The sequence below is a fragment of the Apium graveolens genome, chromosome 4 (assembly GCF_009905375.1).
Source record: "Apium graveolens cultivar Ventura chromosome 4, ASM990537v1, whole genome shotgun sequence".
NCBI lineage: Eukaryota > Viridiplantae > Streptophyta > Magnoliopsida > Apiales > Apiaceae > Apium > Apium graveolens.
Window position 1 is genome coordinate 88,275,155 of NC_133650.1, and position 8,537 is coordinate 88,283,691.

Consider the following 8,537-nt stretch of genomic DNA (forward strand, 5'->3'; position numbering starts at 1 on the left):
AAATTCTTGGGATTGATGGTCTCAAAGAGAGGAATTGAGGCTAACCCCGATAAAATAAAGGCAATCCTGGATATGGAACCACCAAAAACTGTCAAGGATGTTCAGAAGCTCACAGGAAGGGTTGCTGCGTTGGGACGATTCATCTCCAAGTCAGGAGACAAGTGCCTATCATTCTTTAAGTCATTAAAAAATATTAAGGACTTTGTATGGAGCGAAGAAAATCAGAAGGCTTTCGAAGAATTGAAGCAATATATGGTGCGGGCCCCGTTATTGGCCAAGCCAGTTTTGAGTGAAGTTTTGTTCTTGTACTTGGCTATTTTAGAGAGTGCCTTGAGCGCAGTATTGGTTAAGGAGGAACTAAAAGTCCAGAAACCCGTATACTATGTCAGCAAAATTCTGCATGGTGAATTGAATTATTCACCTATCGAGAAATTCTGCATGGCTTCGAGAAAGCTGCGTCCTTACTTTCAAGCTCATCAGATTAAGGTGCTAACAAATCGGCCACTGAGAAATATCATTCACAGTCCCAAGGAAAGTGGGAGATTGATTAAGTGGGCAATAGAGCTGAGAGAGTTCGATCTCAAGTATAAGCCGTGAACGGCAATAAAAGCCCAGGCGCTAGCTGACTTCATGGTGGAATGTACCATACCCAACCAAGAAGTCGGGGGGCAGGGAGATACCACACCACAAGACAAGGGAGTCGATAATGGGGACAAAGAGAAGGAAAAAGAATATTGGGTTCTCTATTTTGATGGAGCATCAAAAACAAACTCCAGTGGAGCAGGATTGGTTTTACAAAGCCCTGATGGGTTCTTAATTGAGTATGCTATGAAGCTAGACTTCCTAACCATAAACAATGAGGCAGAATATGAAGCCCTGATAGCTGGCCTTGGCCTAGCGGGAACACTTAGAGTCAAAAACTTAAAGGTCCGTGGGGACTCGAAGCTGATCATATCCCAGGTAAAGGGAGAATTTTAGGCAAGGGATGATACGATGGCTAAGTATGTCCGCCTAGTAAGGGCTGTGATGACCCAATTTAATGAATGCCATGTTGAGCACATTCCAAAGAAGAAAATGCTAAGGCGGATGCGTTATCAAAGTTTGCTTCATCGGAGATAGAAGAAAGTTCAGGAAGTGTGTACTTCCGTGTTTTGAAGACTAGAAGCATAGATGTTAAACTTGTGGCTCCTATAAGCCTGGGGACGTCGTGGATTGATCCTATTAAGGCTCACATTCAAACCGGTTGGTTGCCAAGCGATGCAGCTGAAGCACGGAAGTTCACTGTTCGGGCACTAAGGTACTCTTTAATAGATGGGATATTGTACAAAAGATCTTTCGTGGTTCCTTATTTAAAGTGTCTCAGGCCCGATGAGGCATGCTTGGCTCTTGAAGAAGTGCACGAAGGCATTTGTGGGCAACACTTGGGGGCAGGGCTTTGGCTCATAAGATAATTCGTTTAGGCTTTTATTGGCCAGAAATGATGGCTGATGCCAAAGAATATGTGAAGAAATGTGACCGCTGTCAGAAGCATGCACCTGTTGTTAGACAACCCCCCGATATGTTGACCTCTATCAACTCGCCCATTCCTTTTGCTATGTGGGGAATGGATATTTTGGGGCCTTTTCCCATGGCCACGGCACAAAGGAAGTTTCTGATTGTAGCCATTATTATTTCACCAAGTGGATTGAAGCCAAACCCTTGGCCAAGATCACAACTAAGCAGGTTGCATAATTCCTGTGGGAAAACATTATGTGCCGATATGGAATTCCCCGTATCCTCGTCACTGACAATGGAACACAATTTAACAATGAGGAATTCAAGAAGTATTGTGAAGAAAATGAAATTGAGCTACGGTTCACCTCTGTGGCTCACCCACAAGTCAATGGGCAAGCAGAAGTAGCAAATCGAATAATCCTGGATGGACTAAAAAAGAGGATCGAGAAGTCAAGAAATAATTGGGTGGATGAGATACTTCCCATATTATGGGCCTATAGAACTACCTGTAGAGTCACGACAAGAGCGACGCCCTTCATGTTGGCATATGGGGCAGAAGCAGTACTTCTAGTGGAGATATCACATTCCTCTCCAAGGATTCGGGCTTTCAATACAGAAGAAAATGAGGAAAGGCAGAGGTTAGCCCTGGATCTAATTGATGAAGTGCGAGATGAGGCACATGCAAAGATAGTGGAATACCAGAAAAAAGCTTCATTTTATTACAACCTAAGGGTTAAAGAAAGATTCTTCAAGCAAGGAGATTTGGTATTAAGGAAAGTGGAAGCTTCTGGTGTAGGACAGAAAGGAAAACTTGCCCCAAATTGGGAAGGGCCGTACAGAGTCAGGAGCGTTCAGGGTAGAGGAACCTACAAGCTGAAGACTATGGATGGTTTTAAAGTCCCGAGAACCTGGCACGCATAAAACCTGAAGGTTTACTACGTGTAAGATAGTCGAAGTACGATTCTCACTTGTCATTGTGACAAGTAGGTTTAAAAGCACCTTGAAGCTTTGCTTGCGTAGGATTTTATATTCCATTAGAATGTACATTGTCTAGTTAGTATTGATTAGGGTCGAACCCATGCTATGTAAGGTTTTGGATAACCAGACTTCATATTAAAGAGTTTGAAATTATTTCAATCTAAGGATGTTTAAAGTTCAAATGCATATTAAGTATTGTAAAGATAAAGTAGAAAGAGGCAAGTAAGGAAAACAACATATGTAATAACCCCGAAGGGTAACAAGTTCTGACATAAACAAAGTTCACATATTGTCTAGAAAGAAGATATACATAAAAAAACTTAGGCCTCGGAAGGCTCGGATTCTTCGGAACCACTATCCGAAGTCTCCTCGGACGTCTCAGTCGTCCCCTCAGAAGTCCCCGTAGAGGTTCCATCAGAACCGCCTTCGGATGCTTTGGATGATGCGGGAGACACTAGATTCTGAGGCGCATCCTTTGGAGGCTCTTCCACCCAGACCTTCTTCACAGCAGGCGAAGAATCTTCTTCGGAAGAAGTCTCCTCCTCCCTAGAGTTGGACTCGAGTTCTTTCCTCTTGTGGCCTGGGCTCCCTGAAGGGCCATCTTTGATCAGATCGGCAAGCTTGTCAGTAACACCCCCAAGCTCCGGAACTCGCACAGAGCAAGGAAAGGAGGACTGCTCAAGGACTTCTGGAAATTCATCTTGGACGGCCTCCACAGCAGCATCCCAGCCTTCTTTATAGCTAACTGGGTGTAGGAGGGCATCGTGCTCCACTATCAAGTCCTTGAACTCCTGGGTGTCCATCCAGCCGTCAAAGGCTTTATCCTTCTGAGCCTTCAGAATAACATTTTTAGCCCGGGCCGTTTCCAGGTCAGAAGTGGAAGAGGCCAGTTGAGCTTCAAGGGCCTCTATTCTCTAGTTGGCCTCCTCCAACTTCTTATTAGCATCCTCCAGGCCAACCTTCCAAGCCTTAGCTTGGTGAATCGCCCCTTGGAAATGGGCGTTAGCCTGCAAGAGAAGCAGCAAAAGTATGAGAAAAGAAACATAAAAAGGCAAGTATGAAGGGCATAGGAAAAGGACGTACCGTCGCTAAAGCCTGGGCTCCGAAAAGCTCATTCCCCTCTAAGTCCTGTTGAAGGACAAAGTCTTGATAGTCCACCGGGGAGATGGAATGCTTAGACCATTCCTTGGACAGCGCCGGGCTGCCAATGATTGAATCCTTGCCCCGGATCCCCAAGCAGGTTGAAAATAGGCCCCTGGCCTCTGCTTGCTGTGCAAAACTTGGCTGGGGCCTTCCTCGCCTGGTTCCATTGCTTGGAGGAGGAACTCAGGGAAGCGGTCACCAAGGCGTGGGTCTTCTAAGACCTTTCCAGCCCGTTTCATCCTGGTTGTCTCCAGGTCTTTAGGCTTGGTAGCCTCCTCAATCTTCTCAGCCACTGCGACAAGCGAGATAAGTTGAAGAATCAGCGGAATAAAAAATAAAGGAAATAAAAAAGAGGTAAGGAAGGAAACTTACTTTTCTTAGGGACGGGCGAGAGGCCGCGTTCTACCAGGACGGTCTCCCGGATAAGGTCCCAAGAATGGGAAGTCCCATTATCTTGCGTAAGGAGGTTGAAAGCTCTAGCCTCCTCCTCAGACAAAGTTATATCATTTGGGCTCCCATCGACGGCAAGCCCAAAGGACGATCGAAATAGGGTGCCCCAATCTCCACCCTCCCAAACGACGAACAAAAAAATCTTTCTTCCACCTCAAGTTGTTGTCAGGGATGGACTTCCCGTTCACAATGTGGGGAATATTGGGGCGCTGGTTTAGAGAAACCCAACCCGGACTTTTATCAGGGCTGTTTTTGAACTGGAAAATTTTCCTAAAAATGGCAACGGAAGTAGGGACATTGTGCTTGGCACATTGTGACATATAGCACAGAATGAGCCTCCAAGAATTAGGGGGGAGTTGGCAAGGGTTGATGCCAACATCAGCCAGTAATAGAAGAATGAACGGATGAAAAGGGAGTCTGATACCTGCCCTTAGAGTATCCCTATATACGCATAATGCGTCCTTCTTCCACTGGCAGGCCCTATCGGCCGGACCTGCAAGAACCAGCTTAAAAGGTTCCTTGATTTTGAAGCAGCTGCTCAACTTTTCCAGCTCCTTGGGATCCCGCAAAGCACTAATATGATCGTGCGCGTCCAGATGCGCATCAGACGGGTACTCATCCCCTCGAGTGTTGATCATGTCGATTAAAGAAGTATACCTTGATCGAATAGGGAATTCGTTGGACTCTCTAGCCACGTTCATTTTGGCCAAGCGAGTCATTTTCTTGTTAGCCATCTGAAAAGGGGGGGCACATAGACATGTTATCCTAAAAAAAAGCCACATAATGGAAAAGAAGACACAAGAAGTAAAGGGAGGGATTTTACCTGAAGAAGCGCTCCTAAAAAAGGCTTTGAGCTCCGACTTGCTGTTATTACTCTGAGAAACTTAGCAGGAGGAGAAAGAAGAAAAACTTAGAAATGAGAAAGTGAGCAGTAGTAGCCTCTTCTTACTCCTTTATATAAGAGGAAAAGGGAAGTTGAAGGGACGAAAGCCCATTAAGGAAAGAGGCCCAAAGAAAAAAGCCCAGAAAAAAGGAATATTCCAGAATAATTCCAAGAAATTCTAGATAATTCCAAATCAATAAGATTTAAGGCCCAATAAAGAGGCCCAATAAGATTTAAGGCCCAATAAAGAGGCCCAATAAGATTTAAGGCCCAATGAAGAGGCCCGGTAAAATAAGGCCCAATAAAGAAGGCTAGGCCCAAATCCAATTAGGATTTGGAAAATGTAATAAGCTAAATTGTAGCCGTAAAAGTTGTAAGGCCCAATGAAGTTAGCTAGTGGAAGACCAGAATTCAGGTCGAACCCCAGGTCGTGAATCCTGCCCGAAATCTTTCGAGCAGACACCCGAAAATAACGGGTAAAAAAGACCAGAATTCAGGTCGAACCCCAGGTCGTGAATCATGCCCGAAATCTTTCGAGCAGGCACCCGAAAATAACGGGTAAAAAAGACCAGGATTCAGGTCGAATTCCAGGTCGTGAATCCTGCCCGAAATTTTTTGACTAGACACACGAAAACAACGGAAATAACAGGACTGGATTAAGGTCGAAGCTTCGACCAGGAATGAGGTCGAAATGAACCAAGTATTTTTCAAGAATGGGGTTTAAAACCTAGACTAAAACCCACGTCGAAAATCGACTAGGATCCTGGTCGAAAACCAGGTCGTGAATCCTAGTCGAAATCCTTCGACCAGGAAGCATGAGAAACAGAGAATTTTTGAACAGGATTCAGGTCGAAACATCGACTAGAATCCTGGTCGAACTCCTAGTCGAATAGTTCAAGACCAGGAATTGAAAAGAGGGGTAAGTTTTCGACCTAGATCCAGGTCGAAAGTTCGACTAGGATCCTGGTCGAATTGCAGGTCATGGATCCTAGTCAAACTCCTTCGACCATGATTGCAAGACTGGCCCATATTTTCGACTAGGATCCAGGTCGAAATTTCGACTAGGATCCTGGTCGAAAAAGGGCTGAAAATCTGAAAAATCCCAGAAAAATAAGGATAAATTCCAGAAATTAAAGAAAAAAATTCAGAAAATTAAGAAAAAATCCCGGAGTCAAGGGAAAAATTCCTGGAAATTAAGATAATTCCTGAATAAAGGGAATAAAAGTAAATCGTTGTAAACGTGTAGGTCGCTCCACACTTTACGCAAAACGATACCCAGTAAGGGAATAAGTGAACTTAACTTTTGCGAAATCTTATACGCTTTCTCAAAAGTTGGGGGAAAATGATAGGGATGAATAAATCCTGATTACATAATTAGTTATTACAGTTTGGGCTCCAAGGCCCAATAAGAAGATGTATGACATTCAGACCAGAAAGGTTAACATGTTGATCATGCCTGATGGACCGGATCAGGCCTGATGGGACAAAGAAGGCCCAAAAACCCTGATTATTTATTAATTTCGTAATTAATAAATAAGGGAGAAAAACAGCTATTAAGATAAGTCCTAGTGGGGATATAAATCCTTGTAGATTGGCCTCAAAGGGACCTAAAAGGATAAGGAATCAGTTTCCTACTATCTAGGACTCCAAAGTCCATTCTAATTATGAGACTTGCCCACCAAGTCTCCTAAACCAAGTCCAATTCAAGGACTCCCAACATCTATATAAGGGGTCTCACCCCACAAATCAGAACTACGTTTTTTGGCTTGATTTTCTATTTCTCAGAGATACGTAGGCATCTCGTAAAGGCAAAATTAAGCTACGAAACACAAGAGCAGCCATTAAAGGGCTTGAGCTCACGTACCTTAGTAATAAATACAACAATTATATATATATATATATTAGTTTTTTATCCATAACAGTAGTCACTCTGCCTAATTTGAACTTGTCATTCTGTTGCTTGTAATATAATTATGGAATTGATGTACTTAGTTATATATTATTAATATTACAATTTGTCTTGCAATTATATCTATATATTAATTATTTAAATATACTTGAATTGATTTTCTGACTTTTTGACCCGAGTAATTGGTTTTACTGGCTATGCCCCTGTTGGCACGGACAAACCAACCTACTGTACTAGTTATACTTACCCAATTCAGTAAAATATTTGAGGCTTTGAAGTCTCTATATATTATCTTTTTTTCTGCTGCGTGTAAGAATGCCAGACCTCTAGCAGCTCCAATCAGAATCTTTAAGCGTATTTCCCATGGAAGTGGCAGCATAGAGCATCCTCCTGCTCAGTATAGAAGACAATGAGATTGTCAGACTCTGGTTAAAGACACAAAGGCCGACTTACTATTGCCTTTCTTGCAGTATAGAAGACAATGAGATTGTCCCACCAGTTTAACAAGATTTGGATGAGAAAGGTGTGAAAACAATACTCATGCTTTATTCATAGAAGTATTACATCACAGAAATTTCACGTATATATTCAGCTAAGATAAGAAATGATTACGCAACTCAGAATAAGGACATGTAAATAATGCAGAAATAAAAACCCAAAAGATTTGACCATTTTAAAAAAAATTGCTCAAGATTTACCAAGTAAATCAGACCAAATGAAAAGAAAACACTATCCGAAGCAAGAGAATCCATCTGGATTTGGTCTATTTTACCTTGTTATCAACTACAATATTTTGGCTTGCATAAGCCTTGTGTTCAGCACTACACCGTTCAATTACTTCAGGGATACAATACTTCTTCAAAAATTTGACATCTCCCTGTAAAGTAAAGTTCACTACATAAATCTGTGTTATTACATTAGTACAAGTTATGTAAGCACATAACTAGAACTCCTGCATTCAACATAGTGTATCAAAAGTTTAATTTTCCTAACCAAAAGTTGTAAATGTGAGATGTAAATGAACAATTTAATTAATTGATTTACATACCTCATCTGATTTGGACTATTTAATTTATCGAATTCCTTTACAATTCCCAAGGCTTTAGCAGAAGATATGTTTTGCGCCCGTTTAGCAGAAAATTATAACCATCTGCAATTTCAATATAAAGTCATCAAGTCAAGAAAAAAGATCCAGTTTATTGTCAAATGCAGAAACTCAGCAATGAATCATCAAGATTTCCTTTTTCCAGTCCAGGAAAATCAACCAACATTAGTGGTGGATCTAAATTTTAATGATTAAAATCACAAAATAAAAGAAACTAAATTTTTGAGGTACGTAGAAAATATAGAACAAGACAGATCAATAATGCAAATACGTCAATACAATTTCGAAAGAAGGCACTGCATTTAAAGTTAAGTTAAACACTAGCTTCACATATTACCCCCGTCAGTAGGATAAAGGATGGAAGTATCACGAGAGATAAAATCAAAATCCACCTTGAACTTTGCTAACCGTGCCTCAGCAGACATAGCTCTATTTGCTGAAACATTATAACACTATAACTGTTTATCTATTTAACAAAAAAGAACAAGAAAATGAGCATATGCCTTTTATGCTAAAAGATCCTTATGCAGTTACATAACCACACTCGATTTCCCCTTCTTCGGAGCAAATGCAGT

General features: G+C 41.8%; 1 long non-coding RNA gene across 2 annotated transcripts; it reads right to left on the reverse strand.

Moving 5' to 3' along the window:
- Nucleotides 1-7,091: 7,091 nt before the first annotated feature.
- LOC141716803 (uncharacterized) lies at nucleotides 7,092-8,335 on the reverse strand. Of its 2 annotated transcripts, XR_012573373.1 has the most exons (4): nucleotides 8,300-8,335; nucleotides 7,906-8,007; nucleotides 7,630-7,751; nucleotides 7,092-7,247 (listed from the first exon to the last, which is right to left on the reverse strand). It is a non-coding gene; the product is annotated as an uncharacterized LOC141716803 (long non-coding RNA). The 2 variants fall into 2 exon arrangements; XR_012573372.1 differs by lacking the exon at nucleotides 8,300-8,335 and having other exon boundaries at nucleotides 7,906-8,060.
- Between the last annotated feature and the right edge of the window lie 202 nt (nucleotides 8,336-8,537).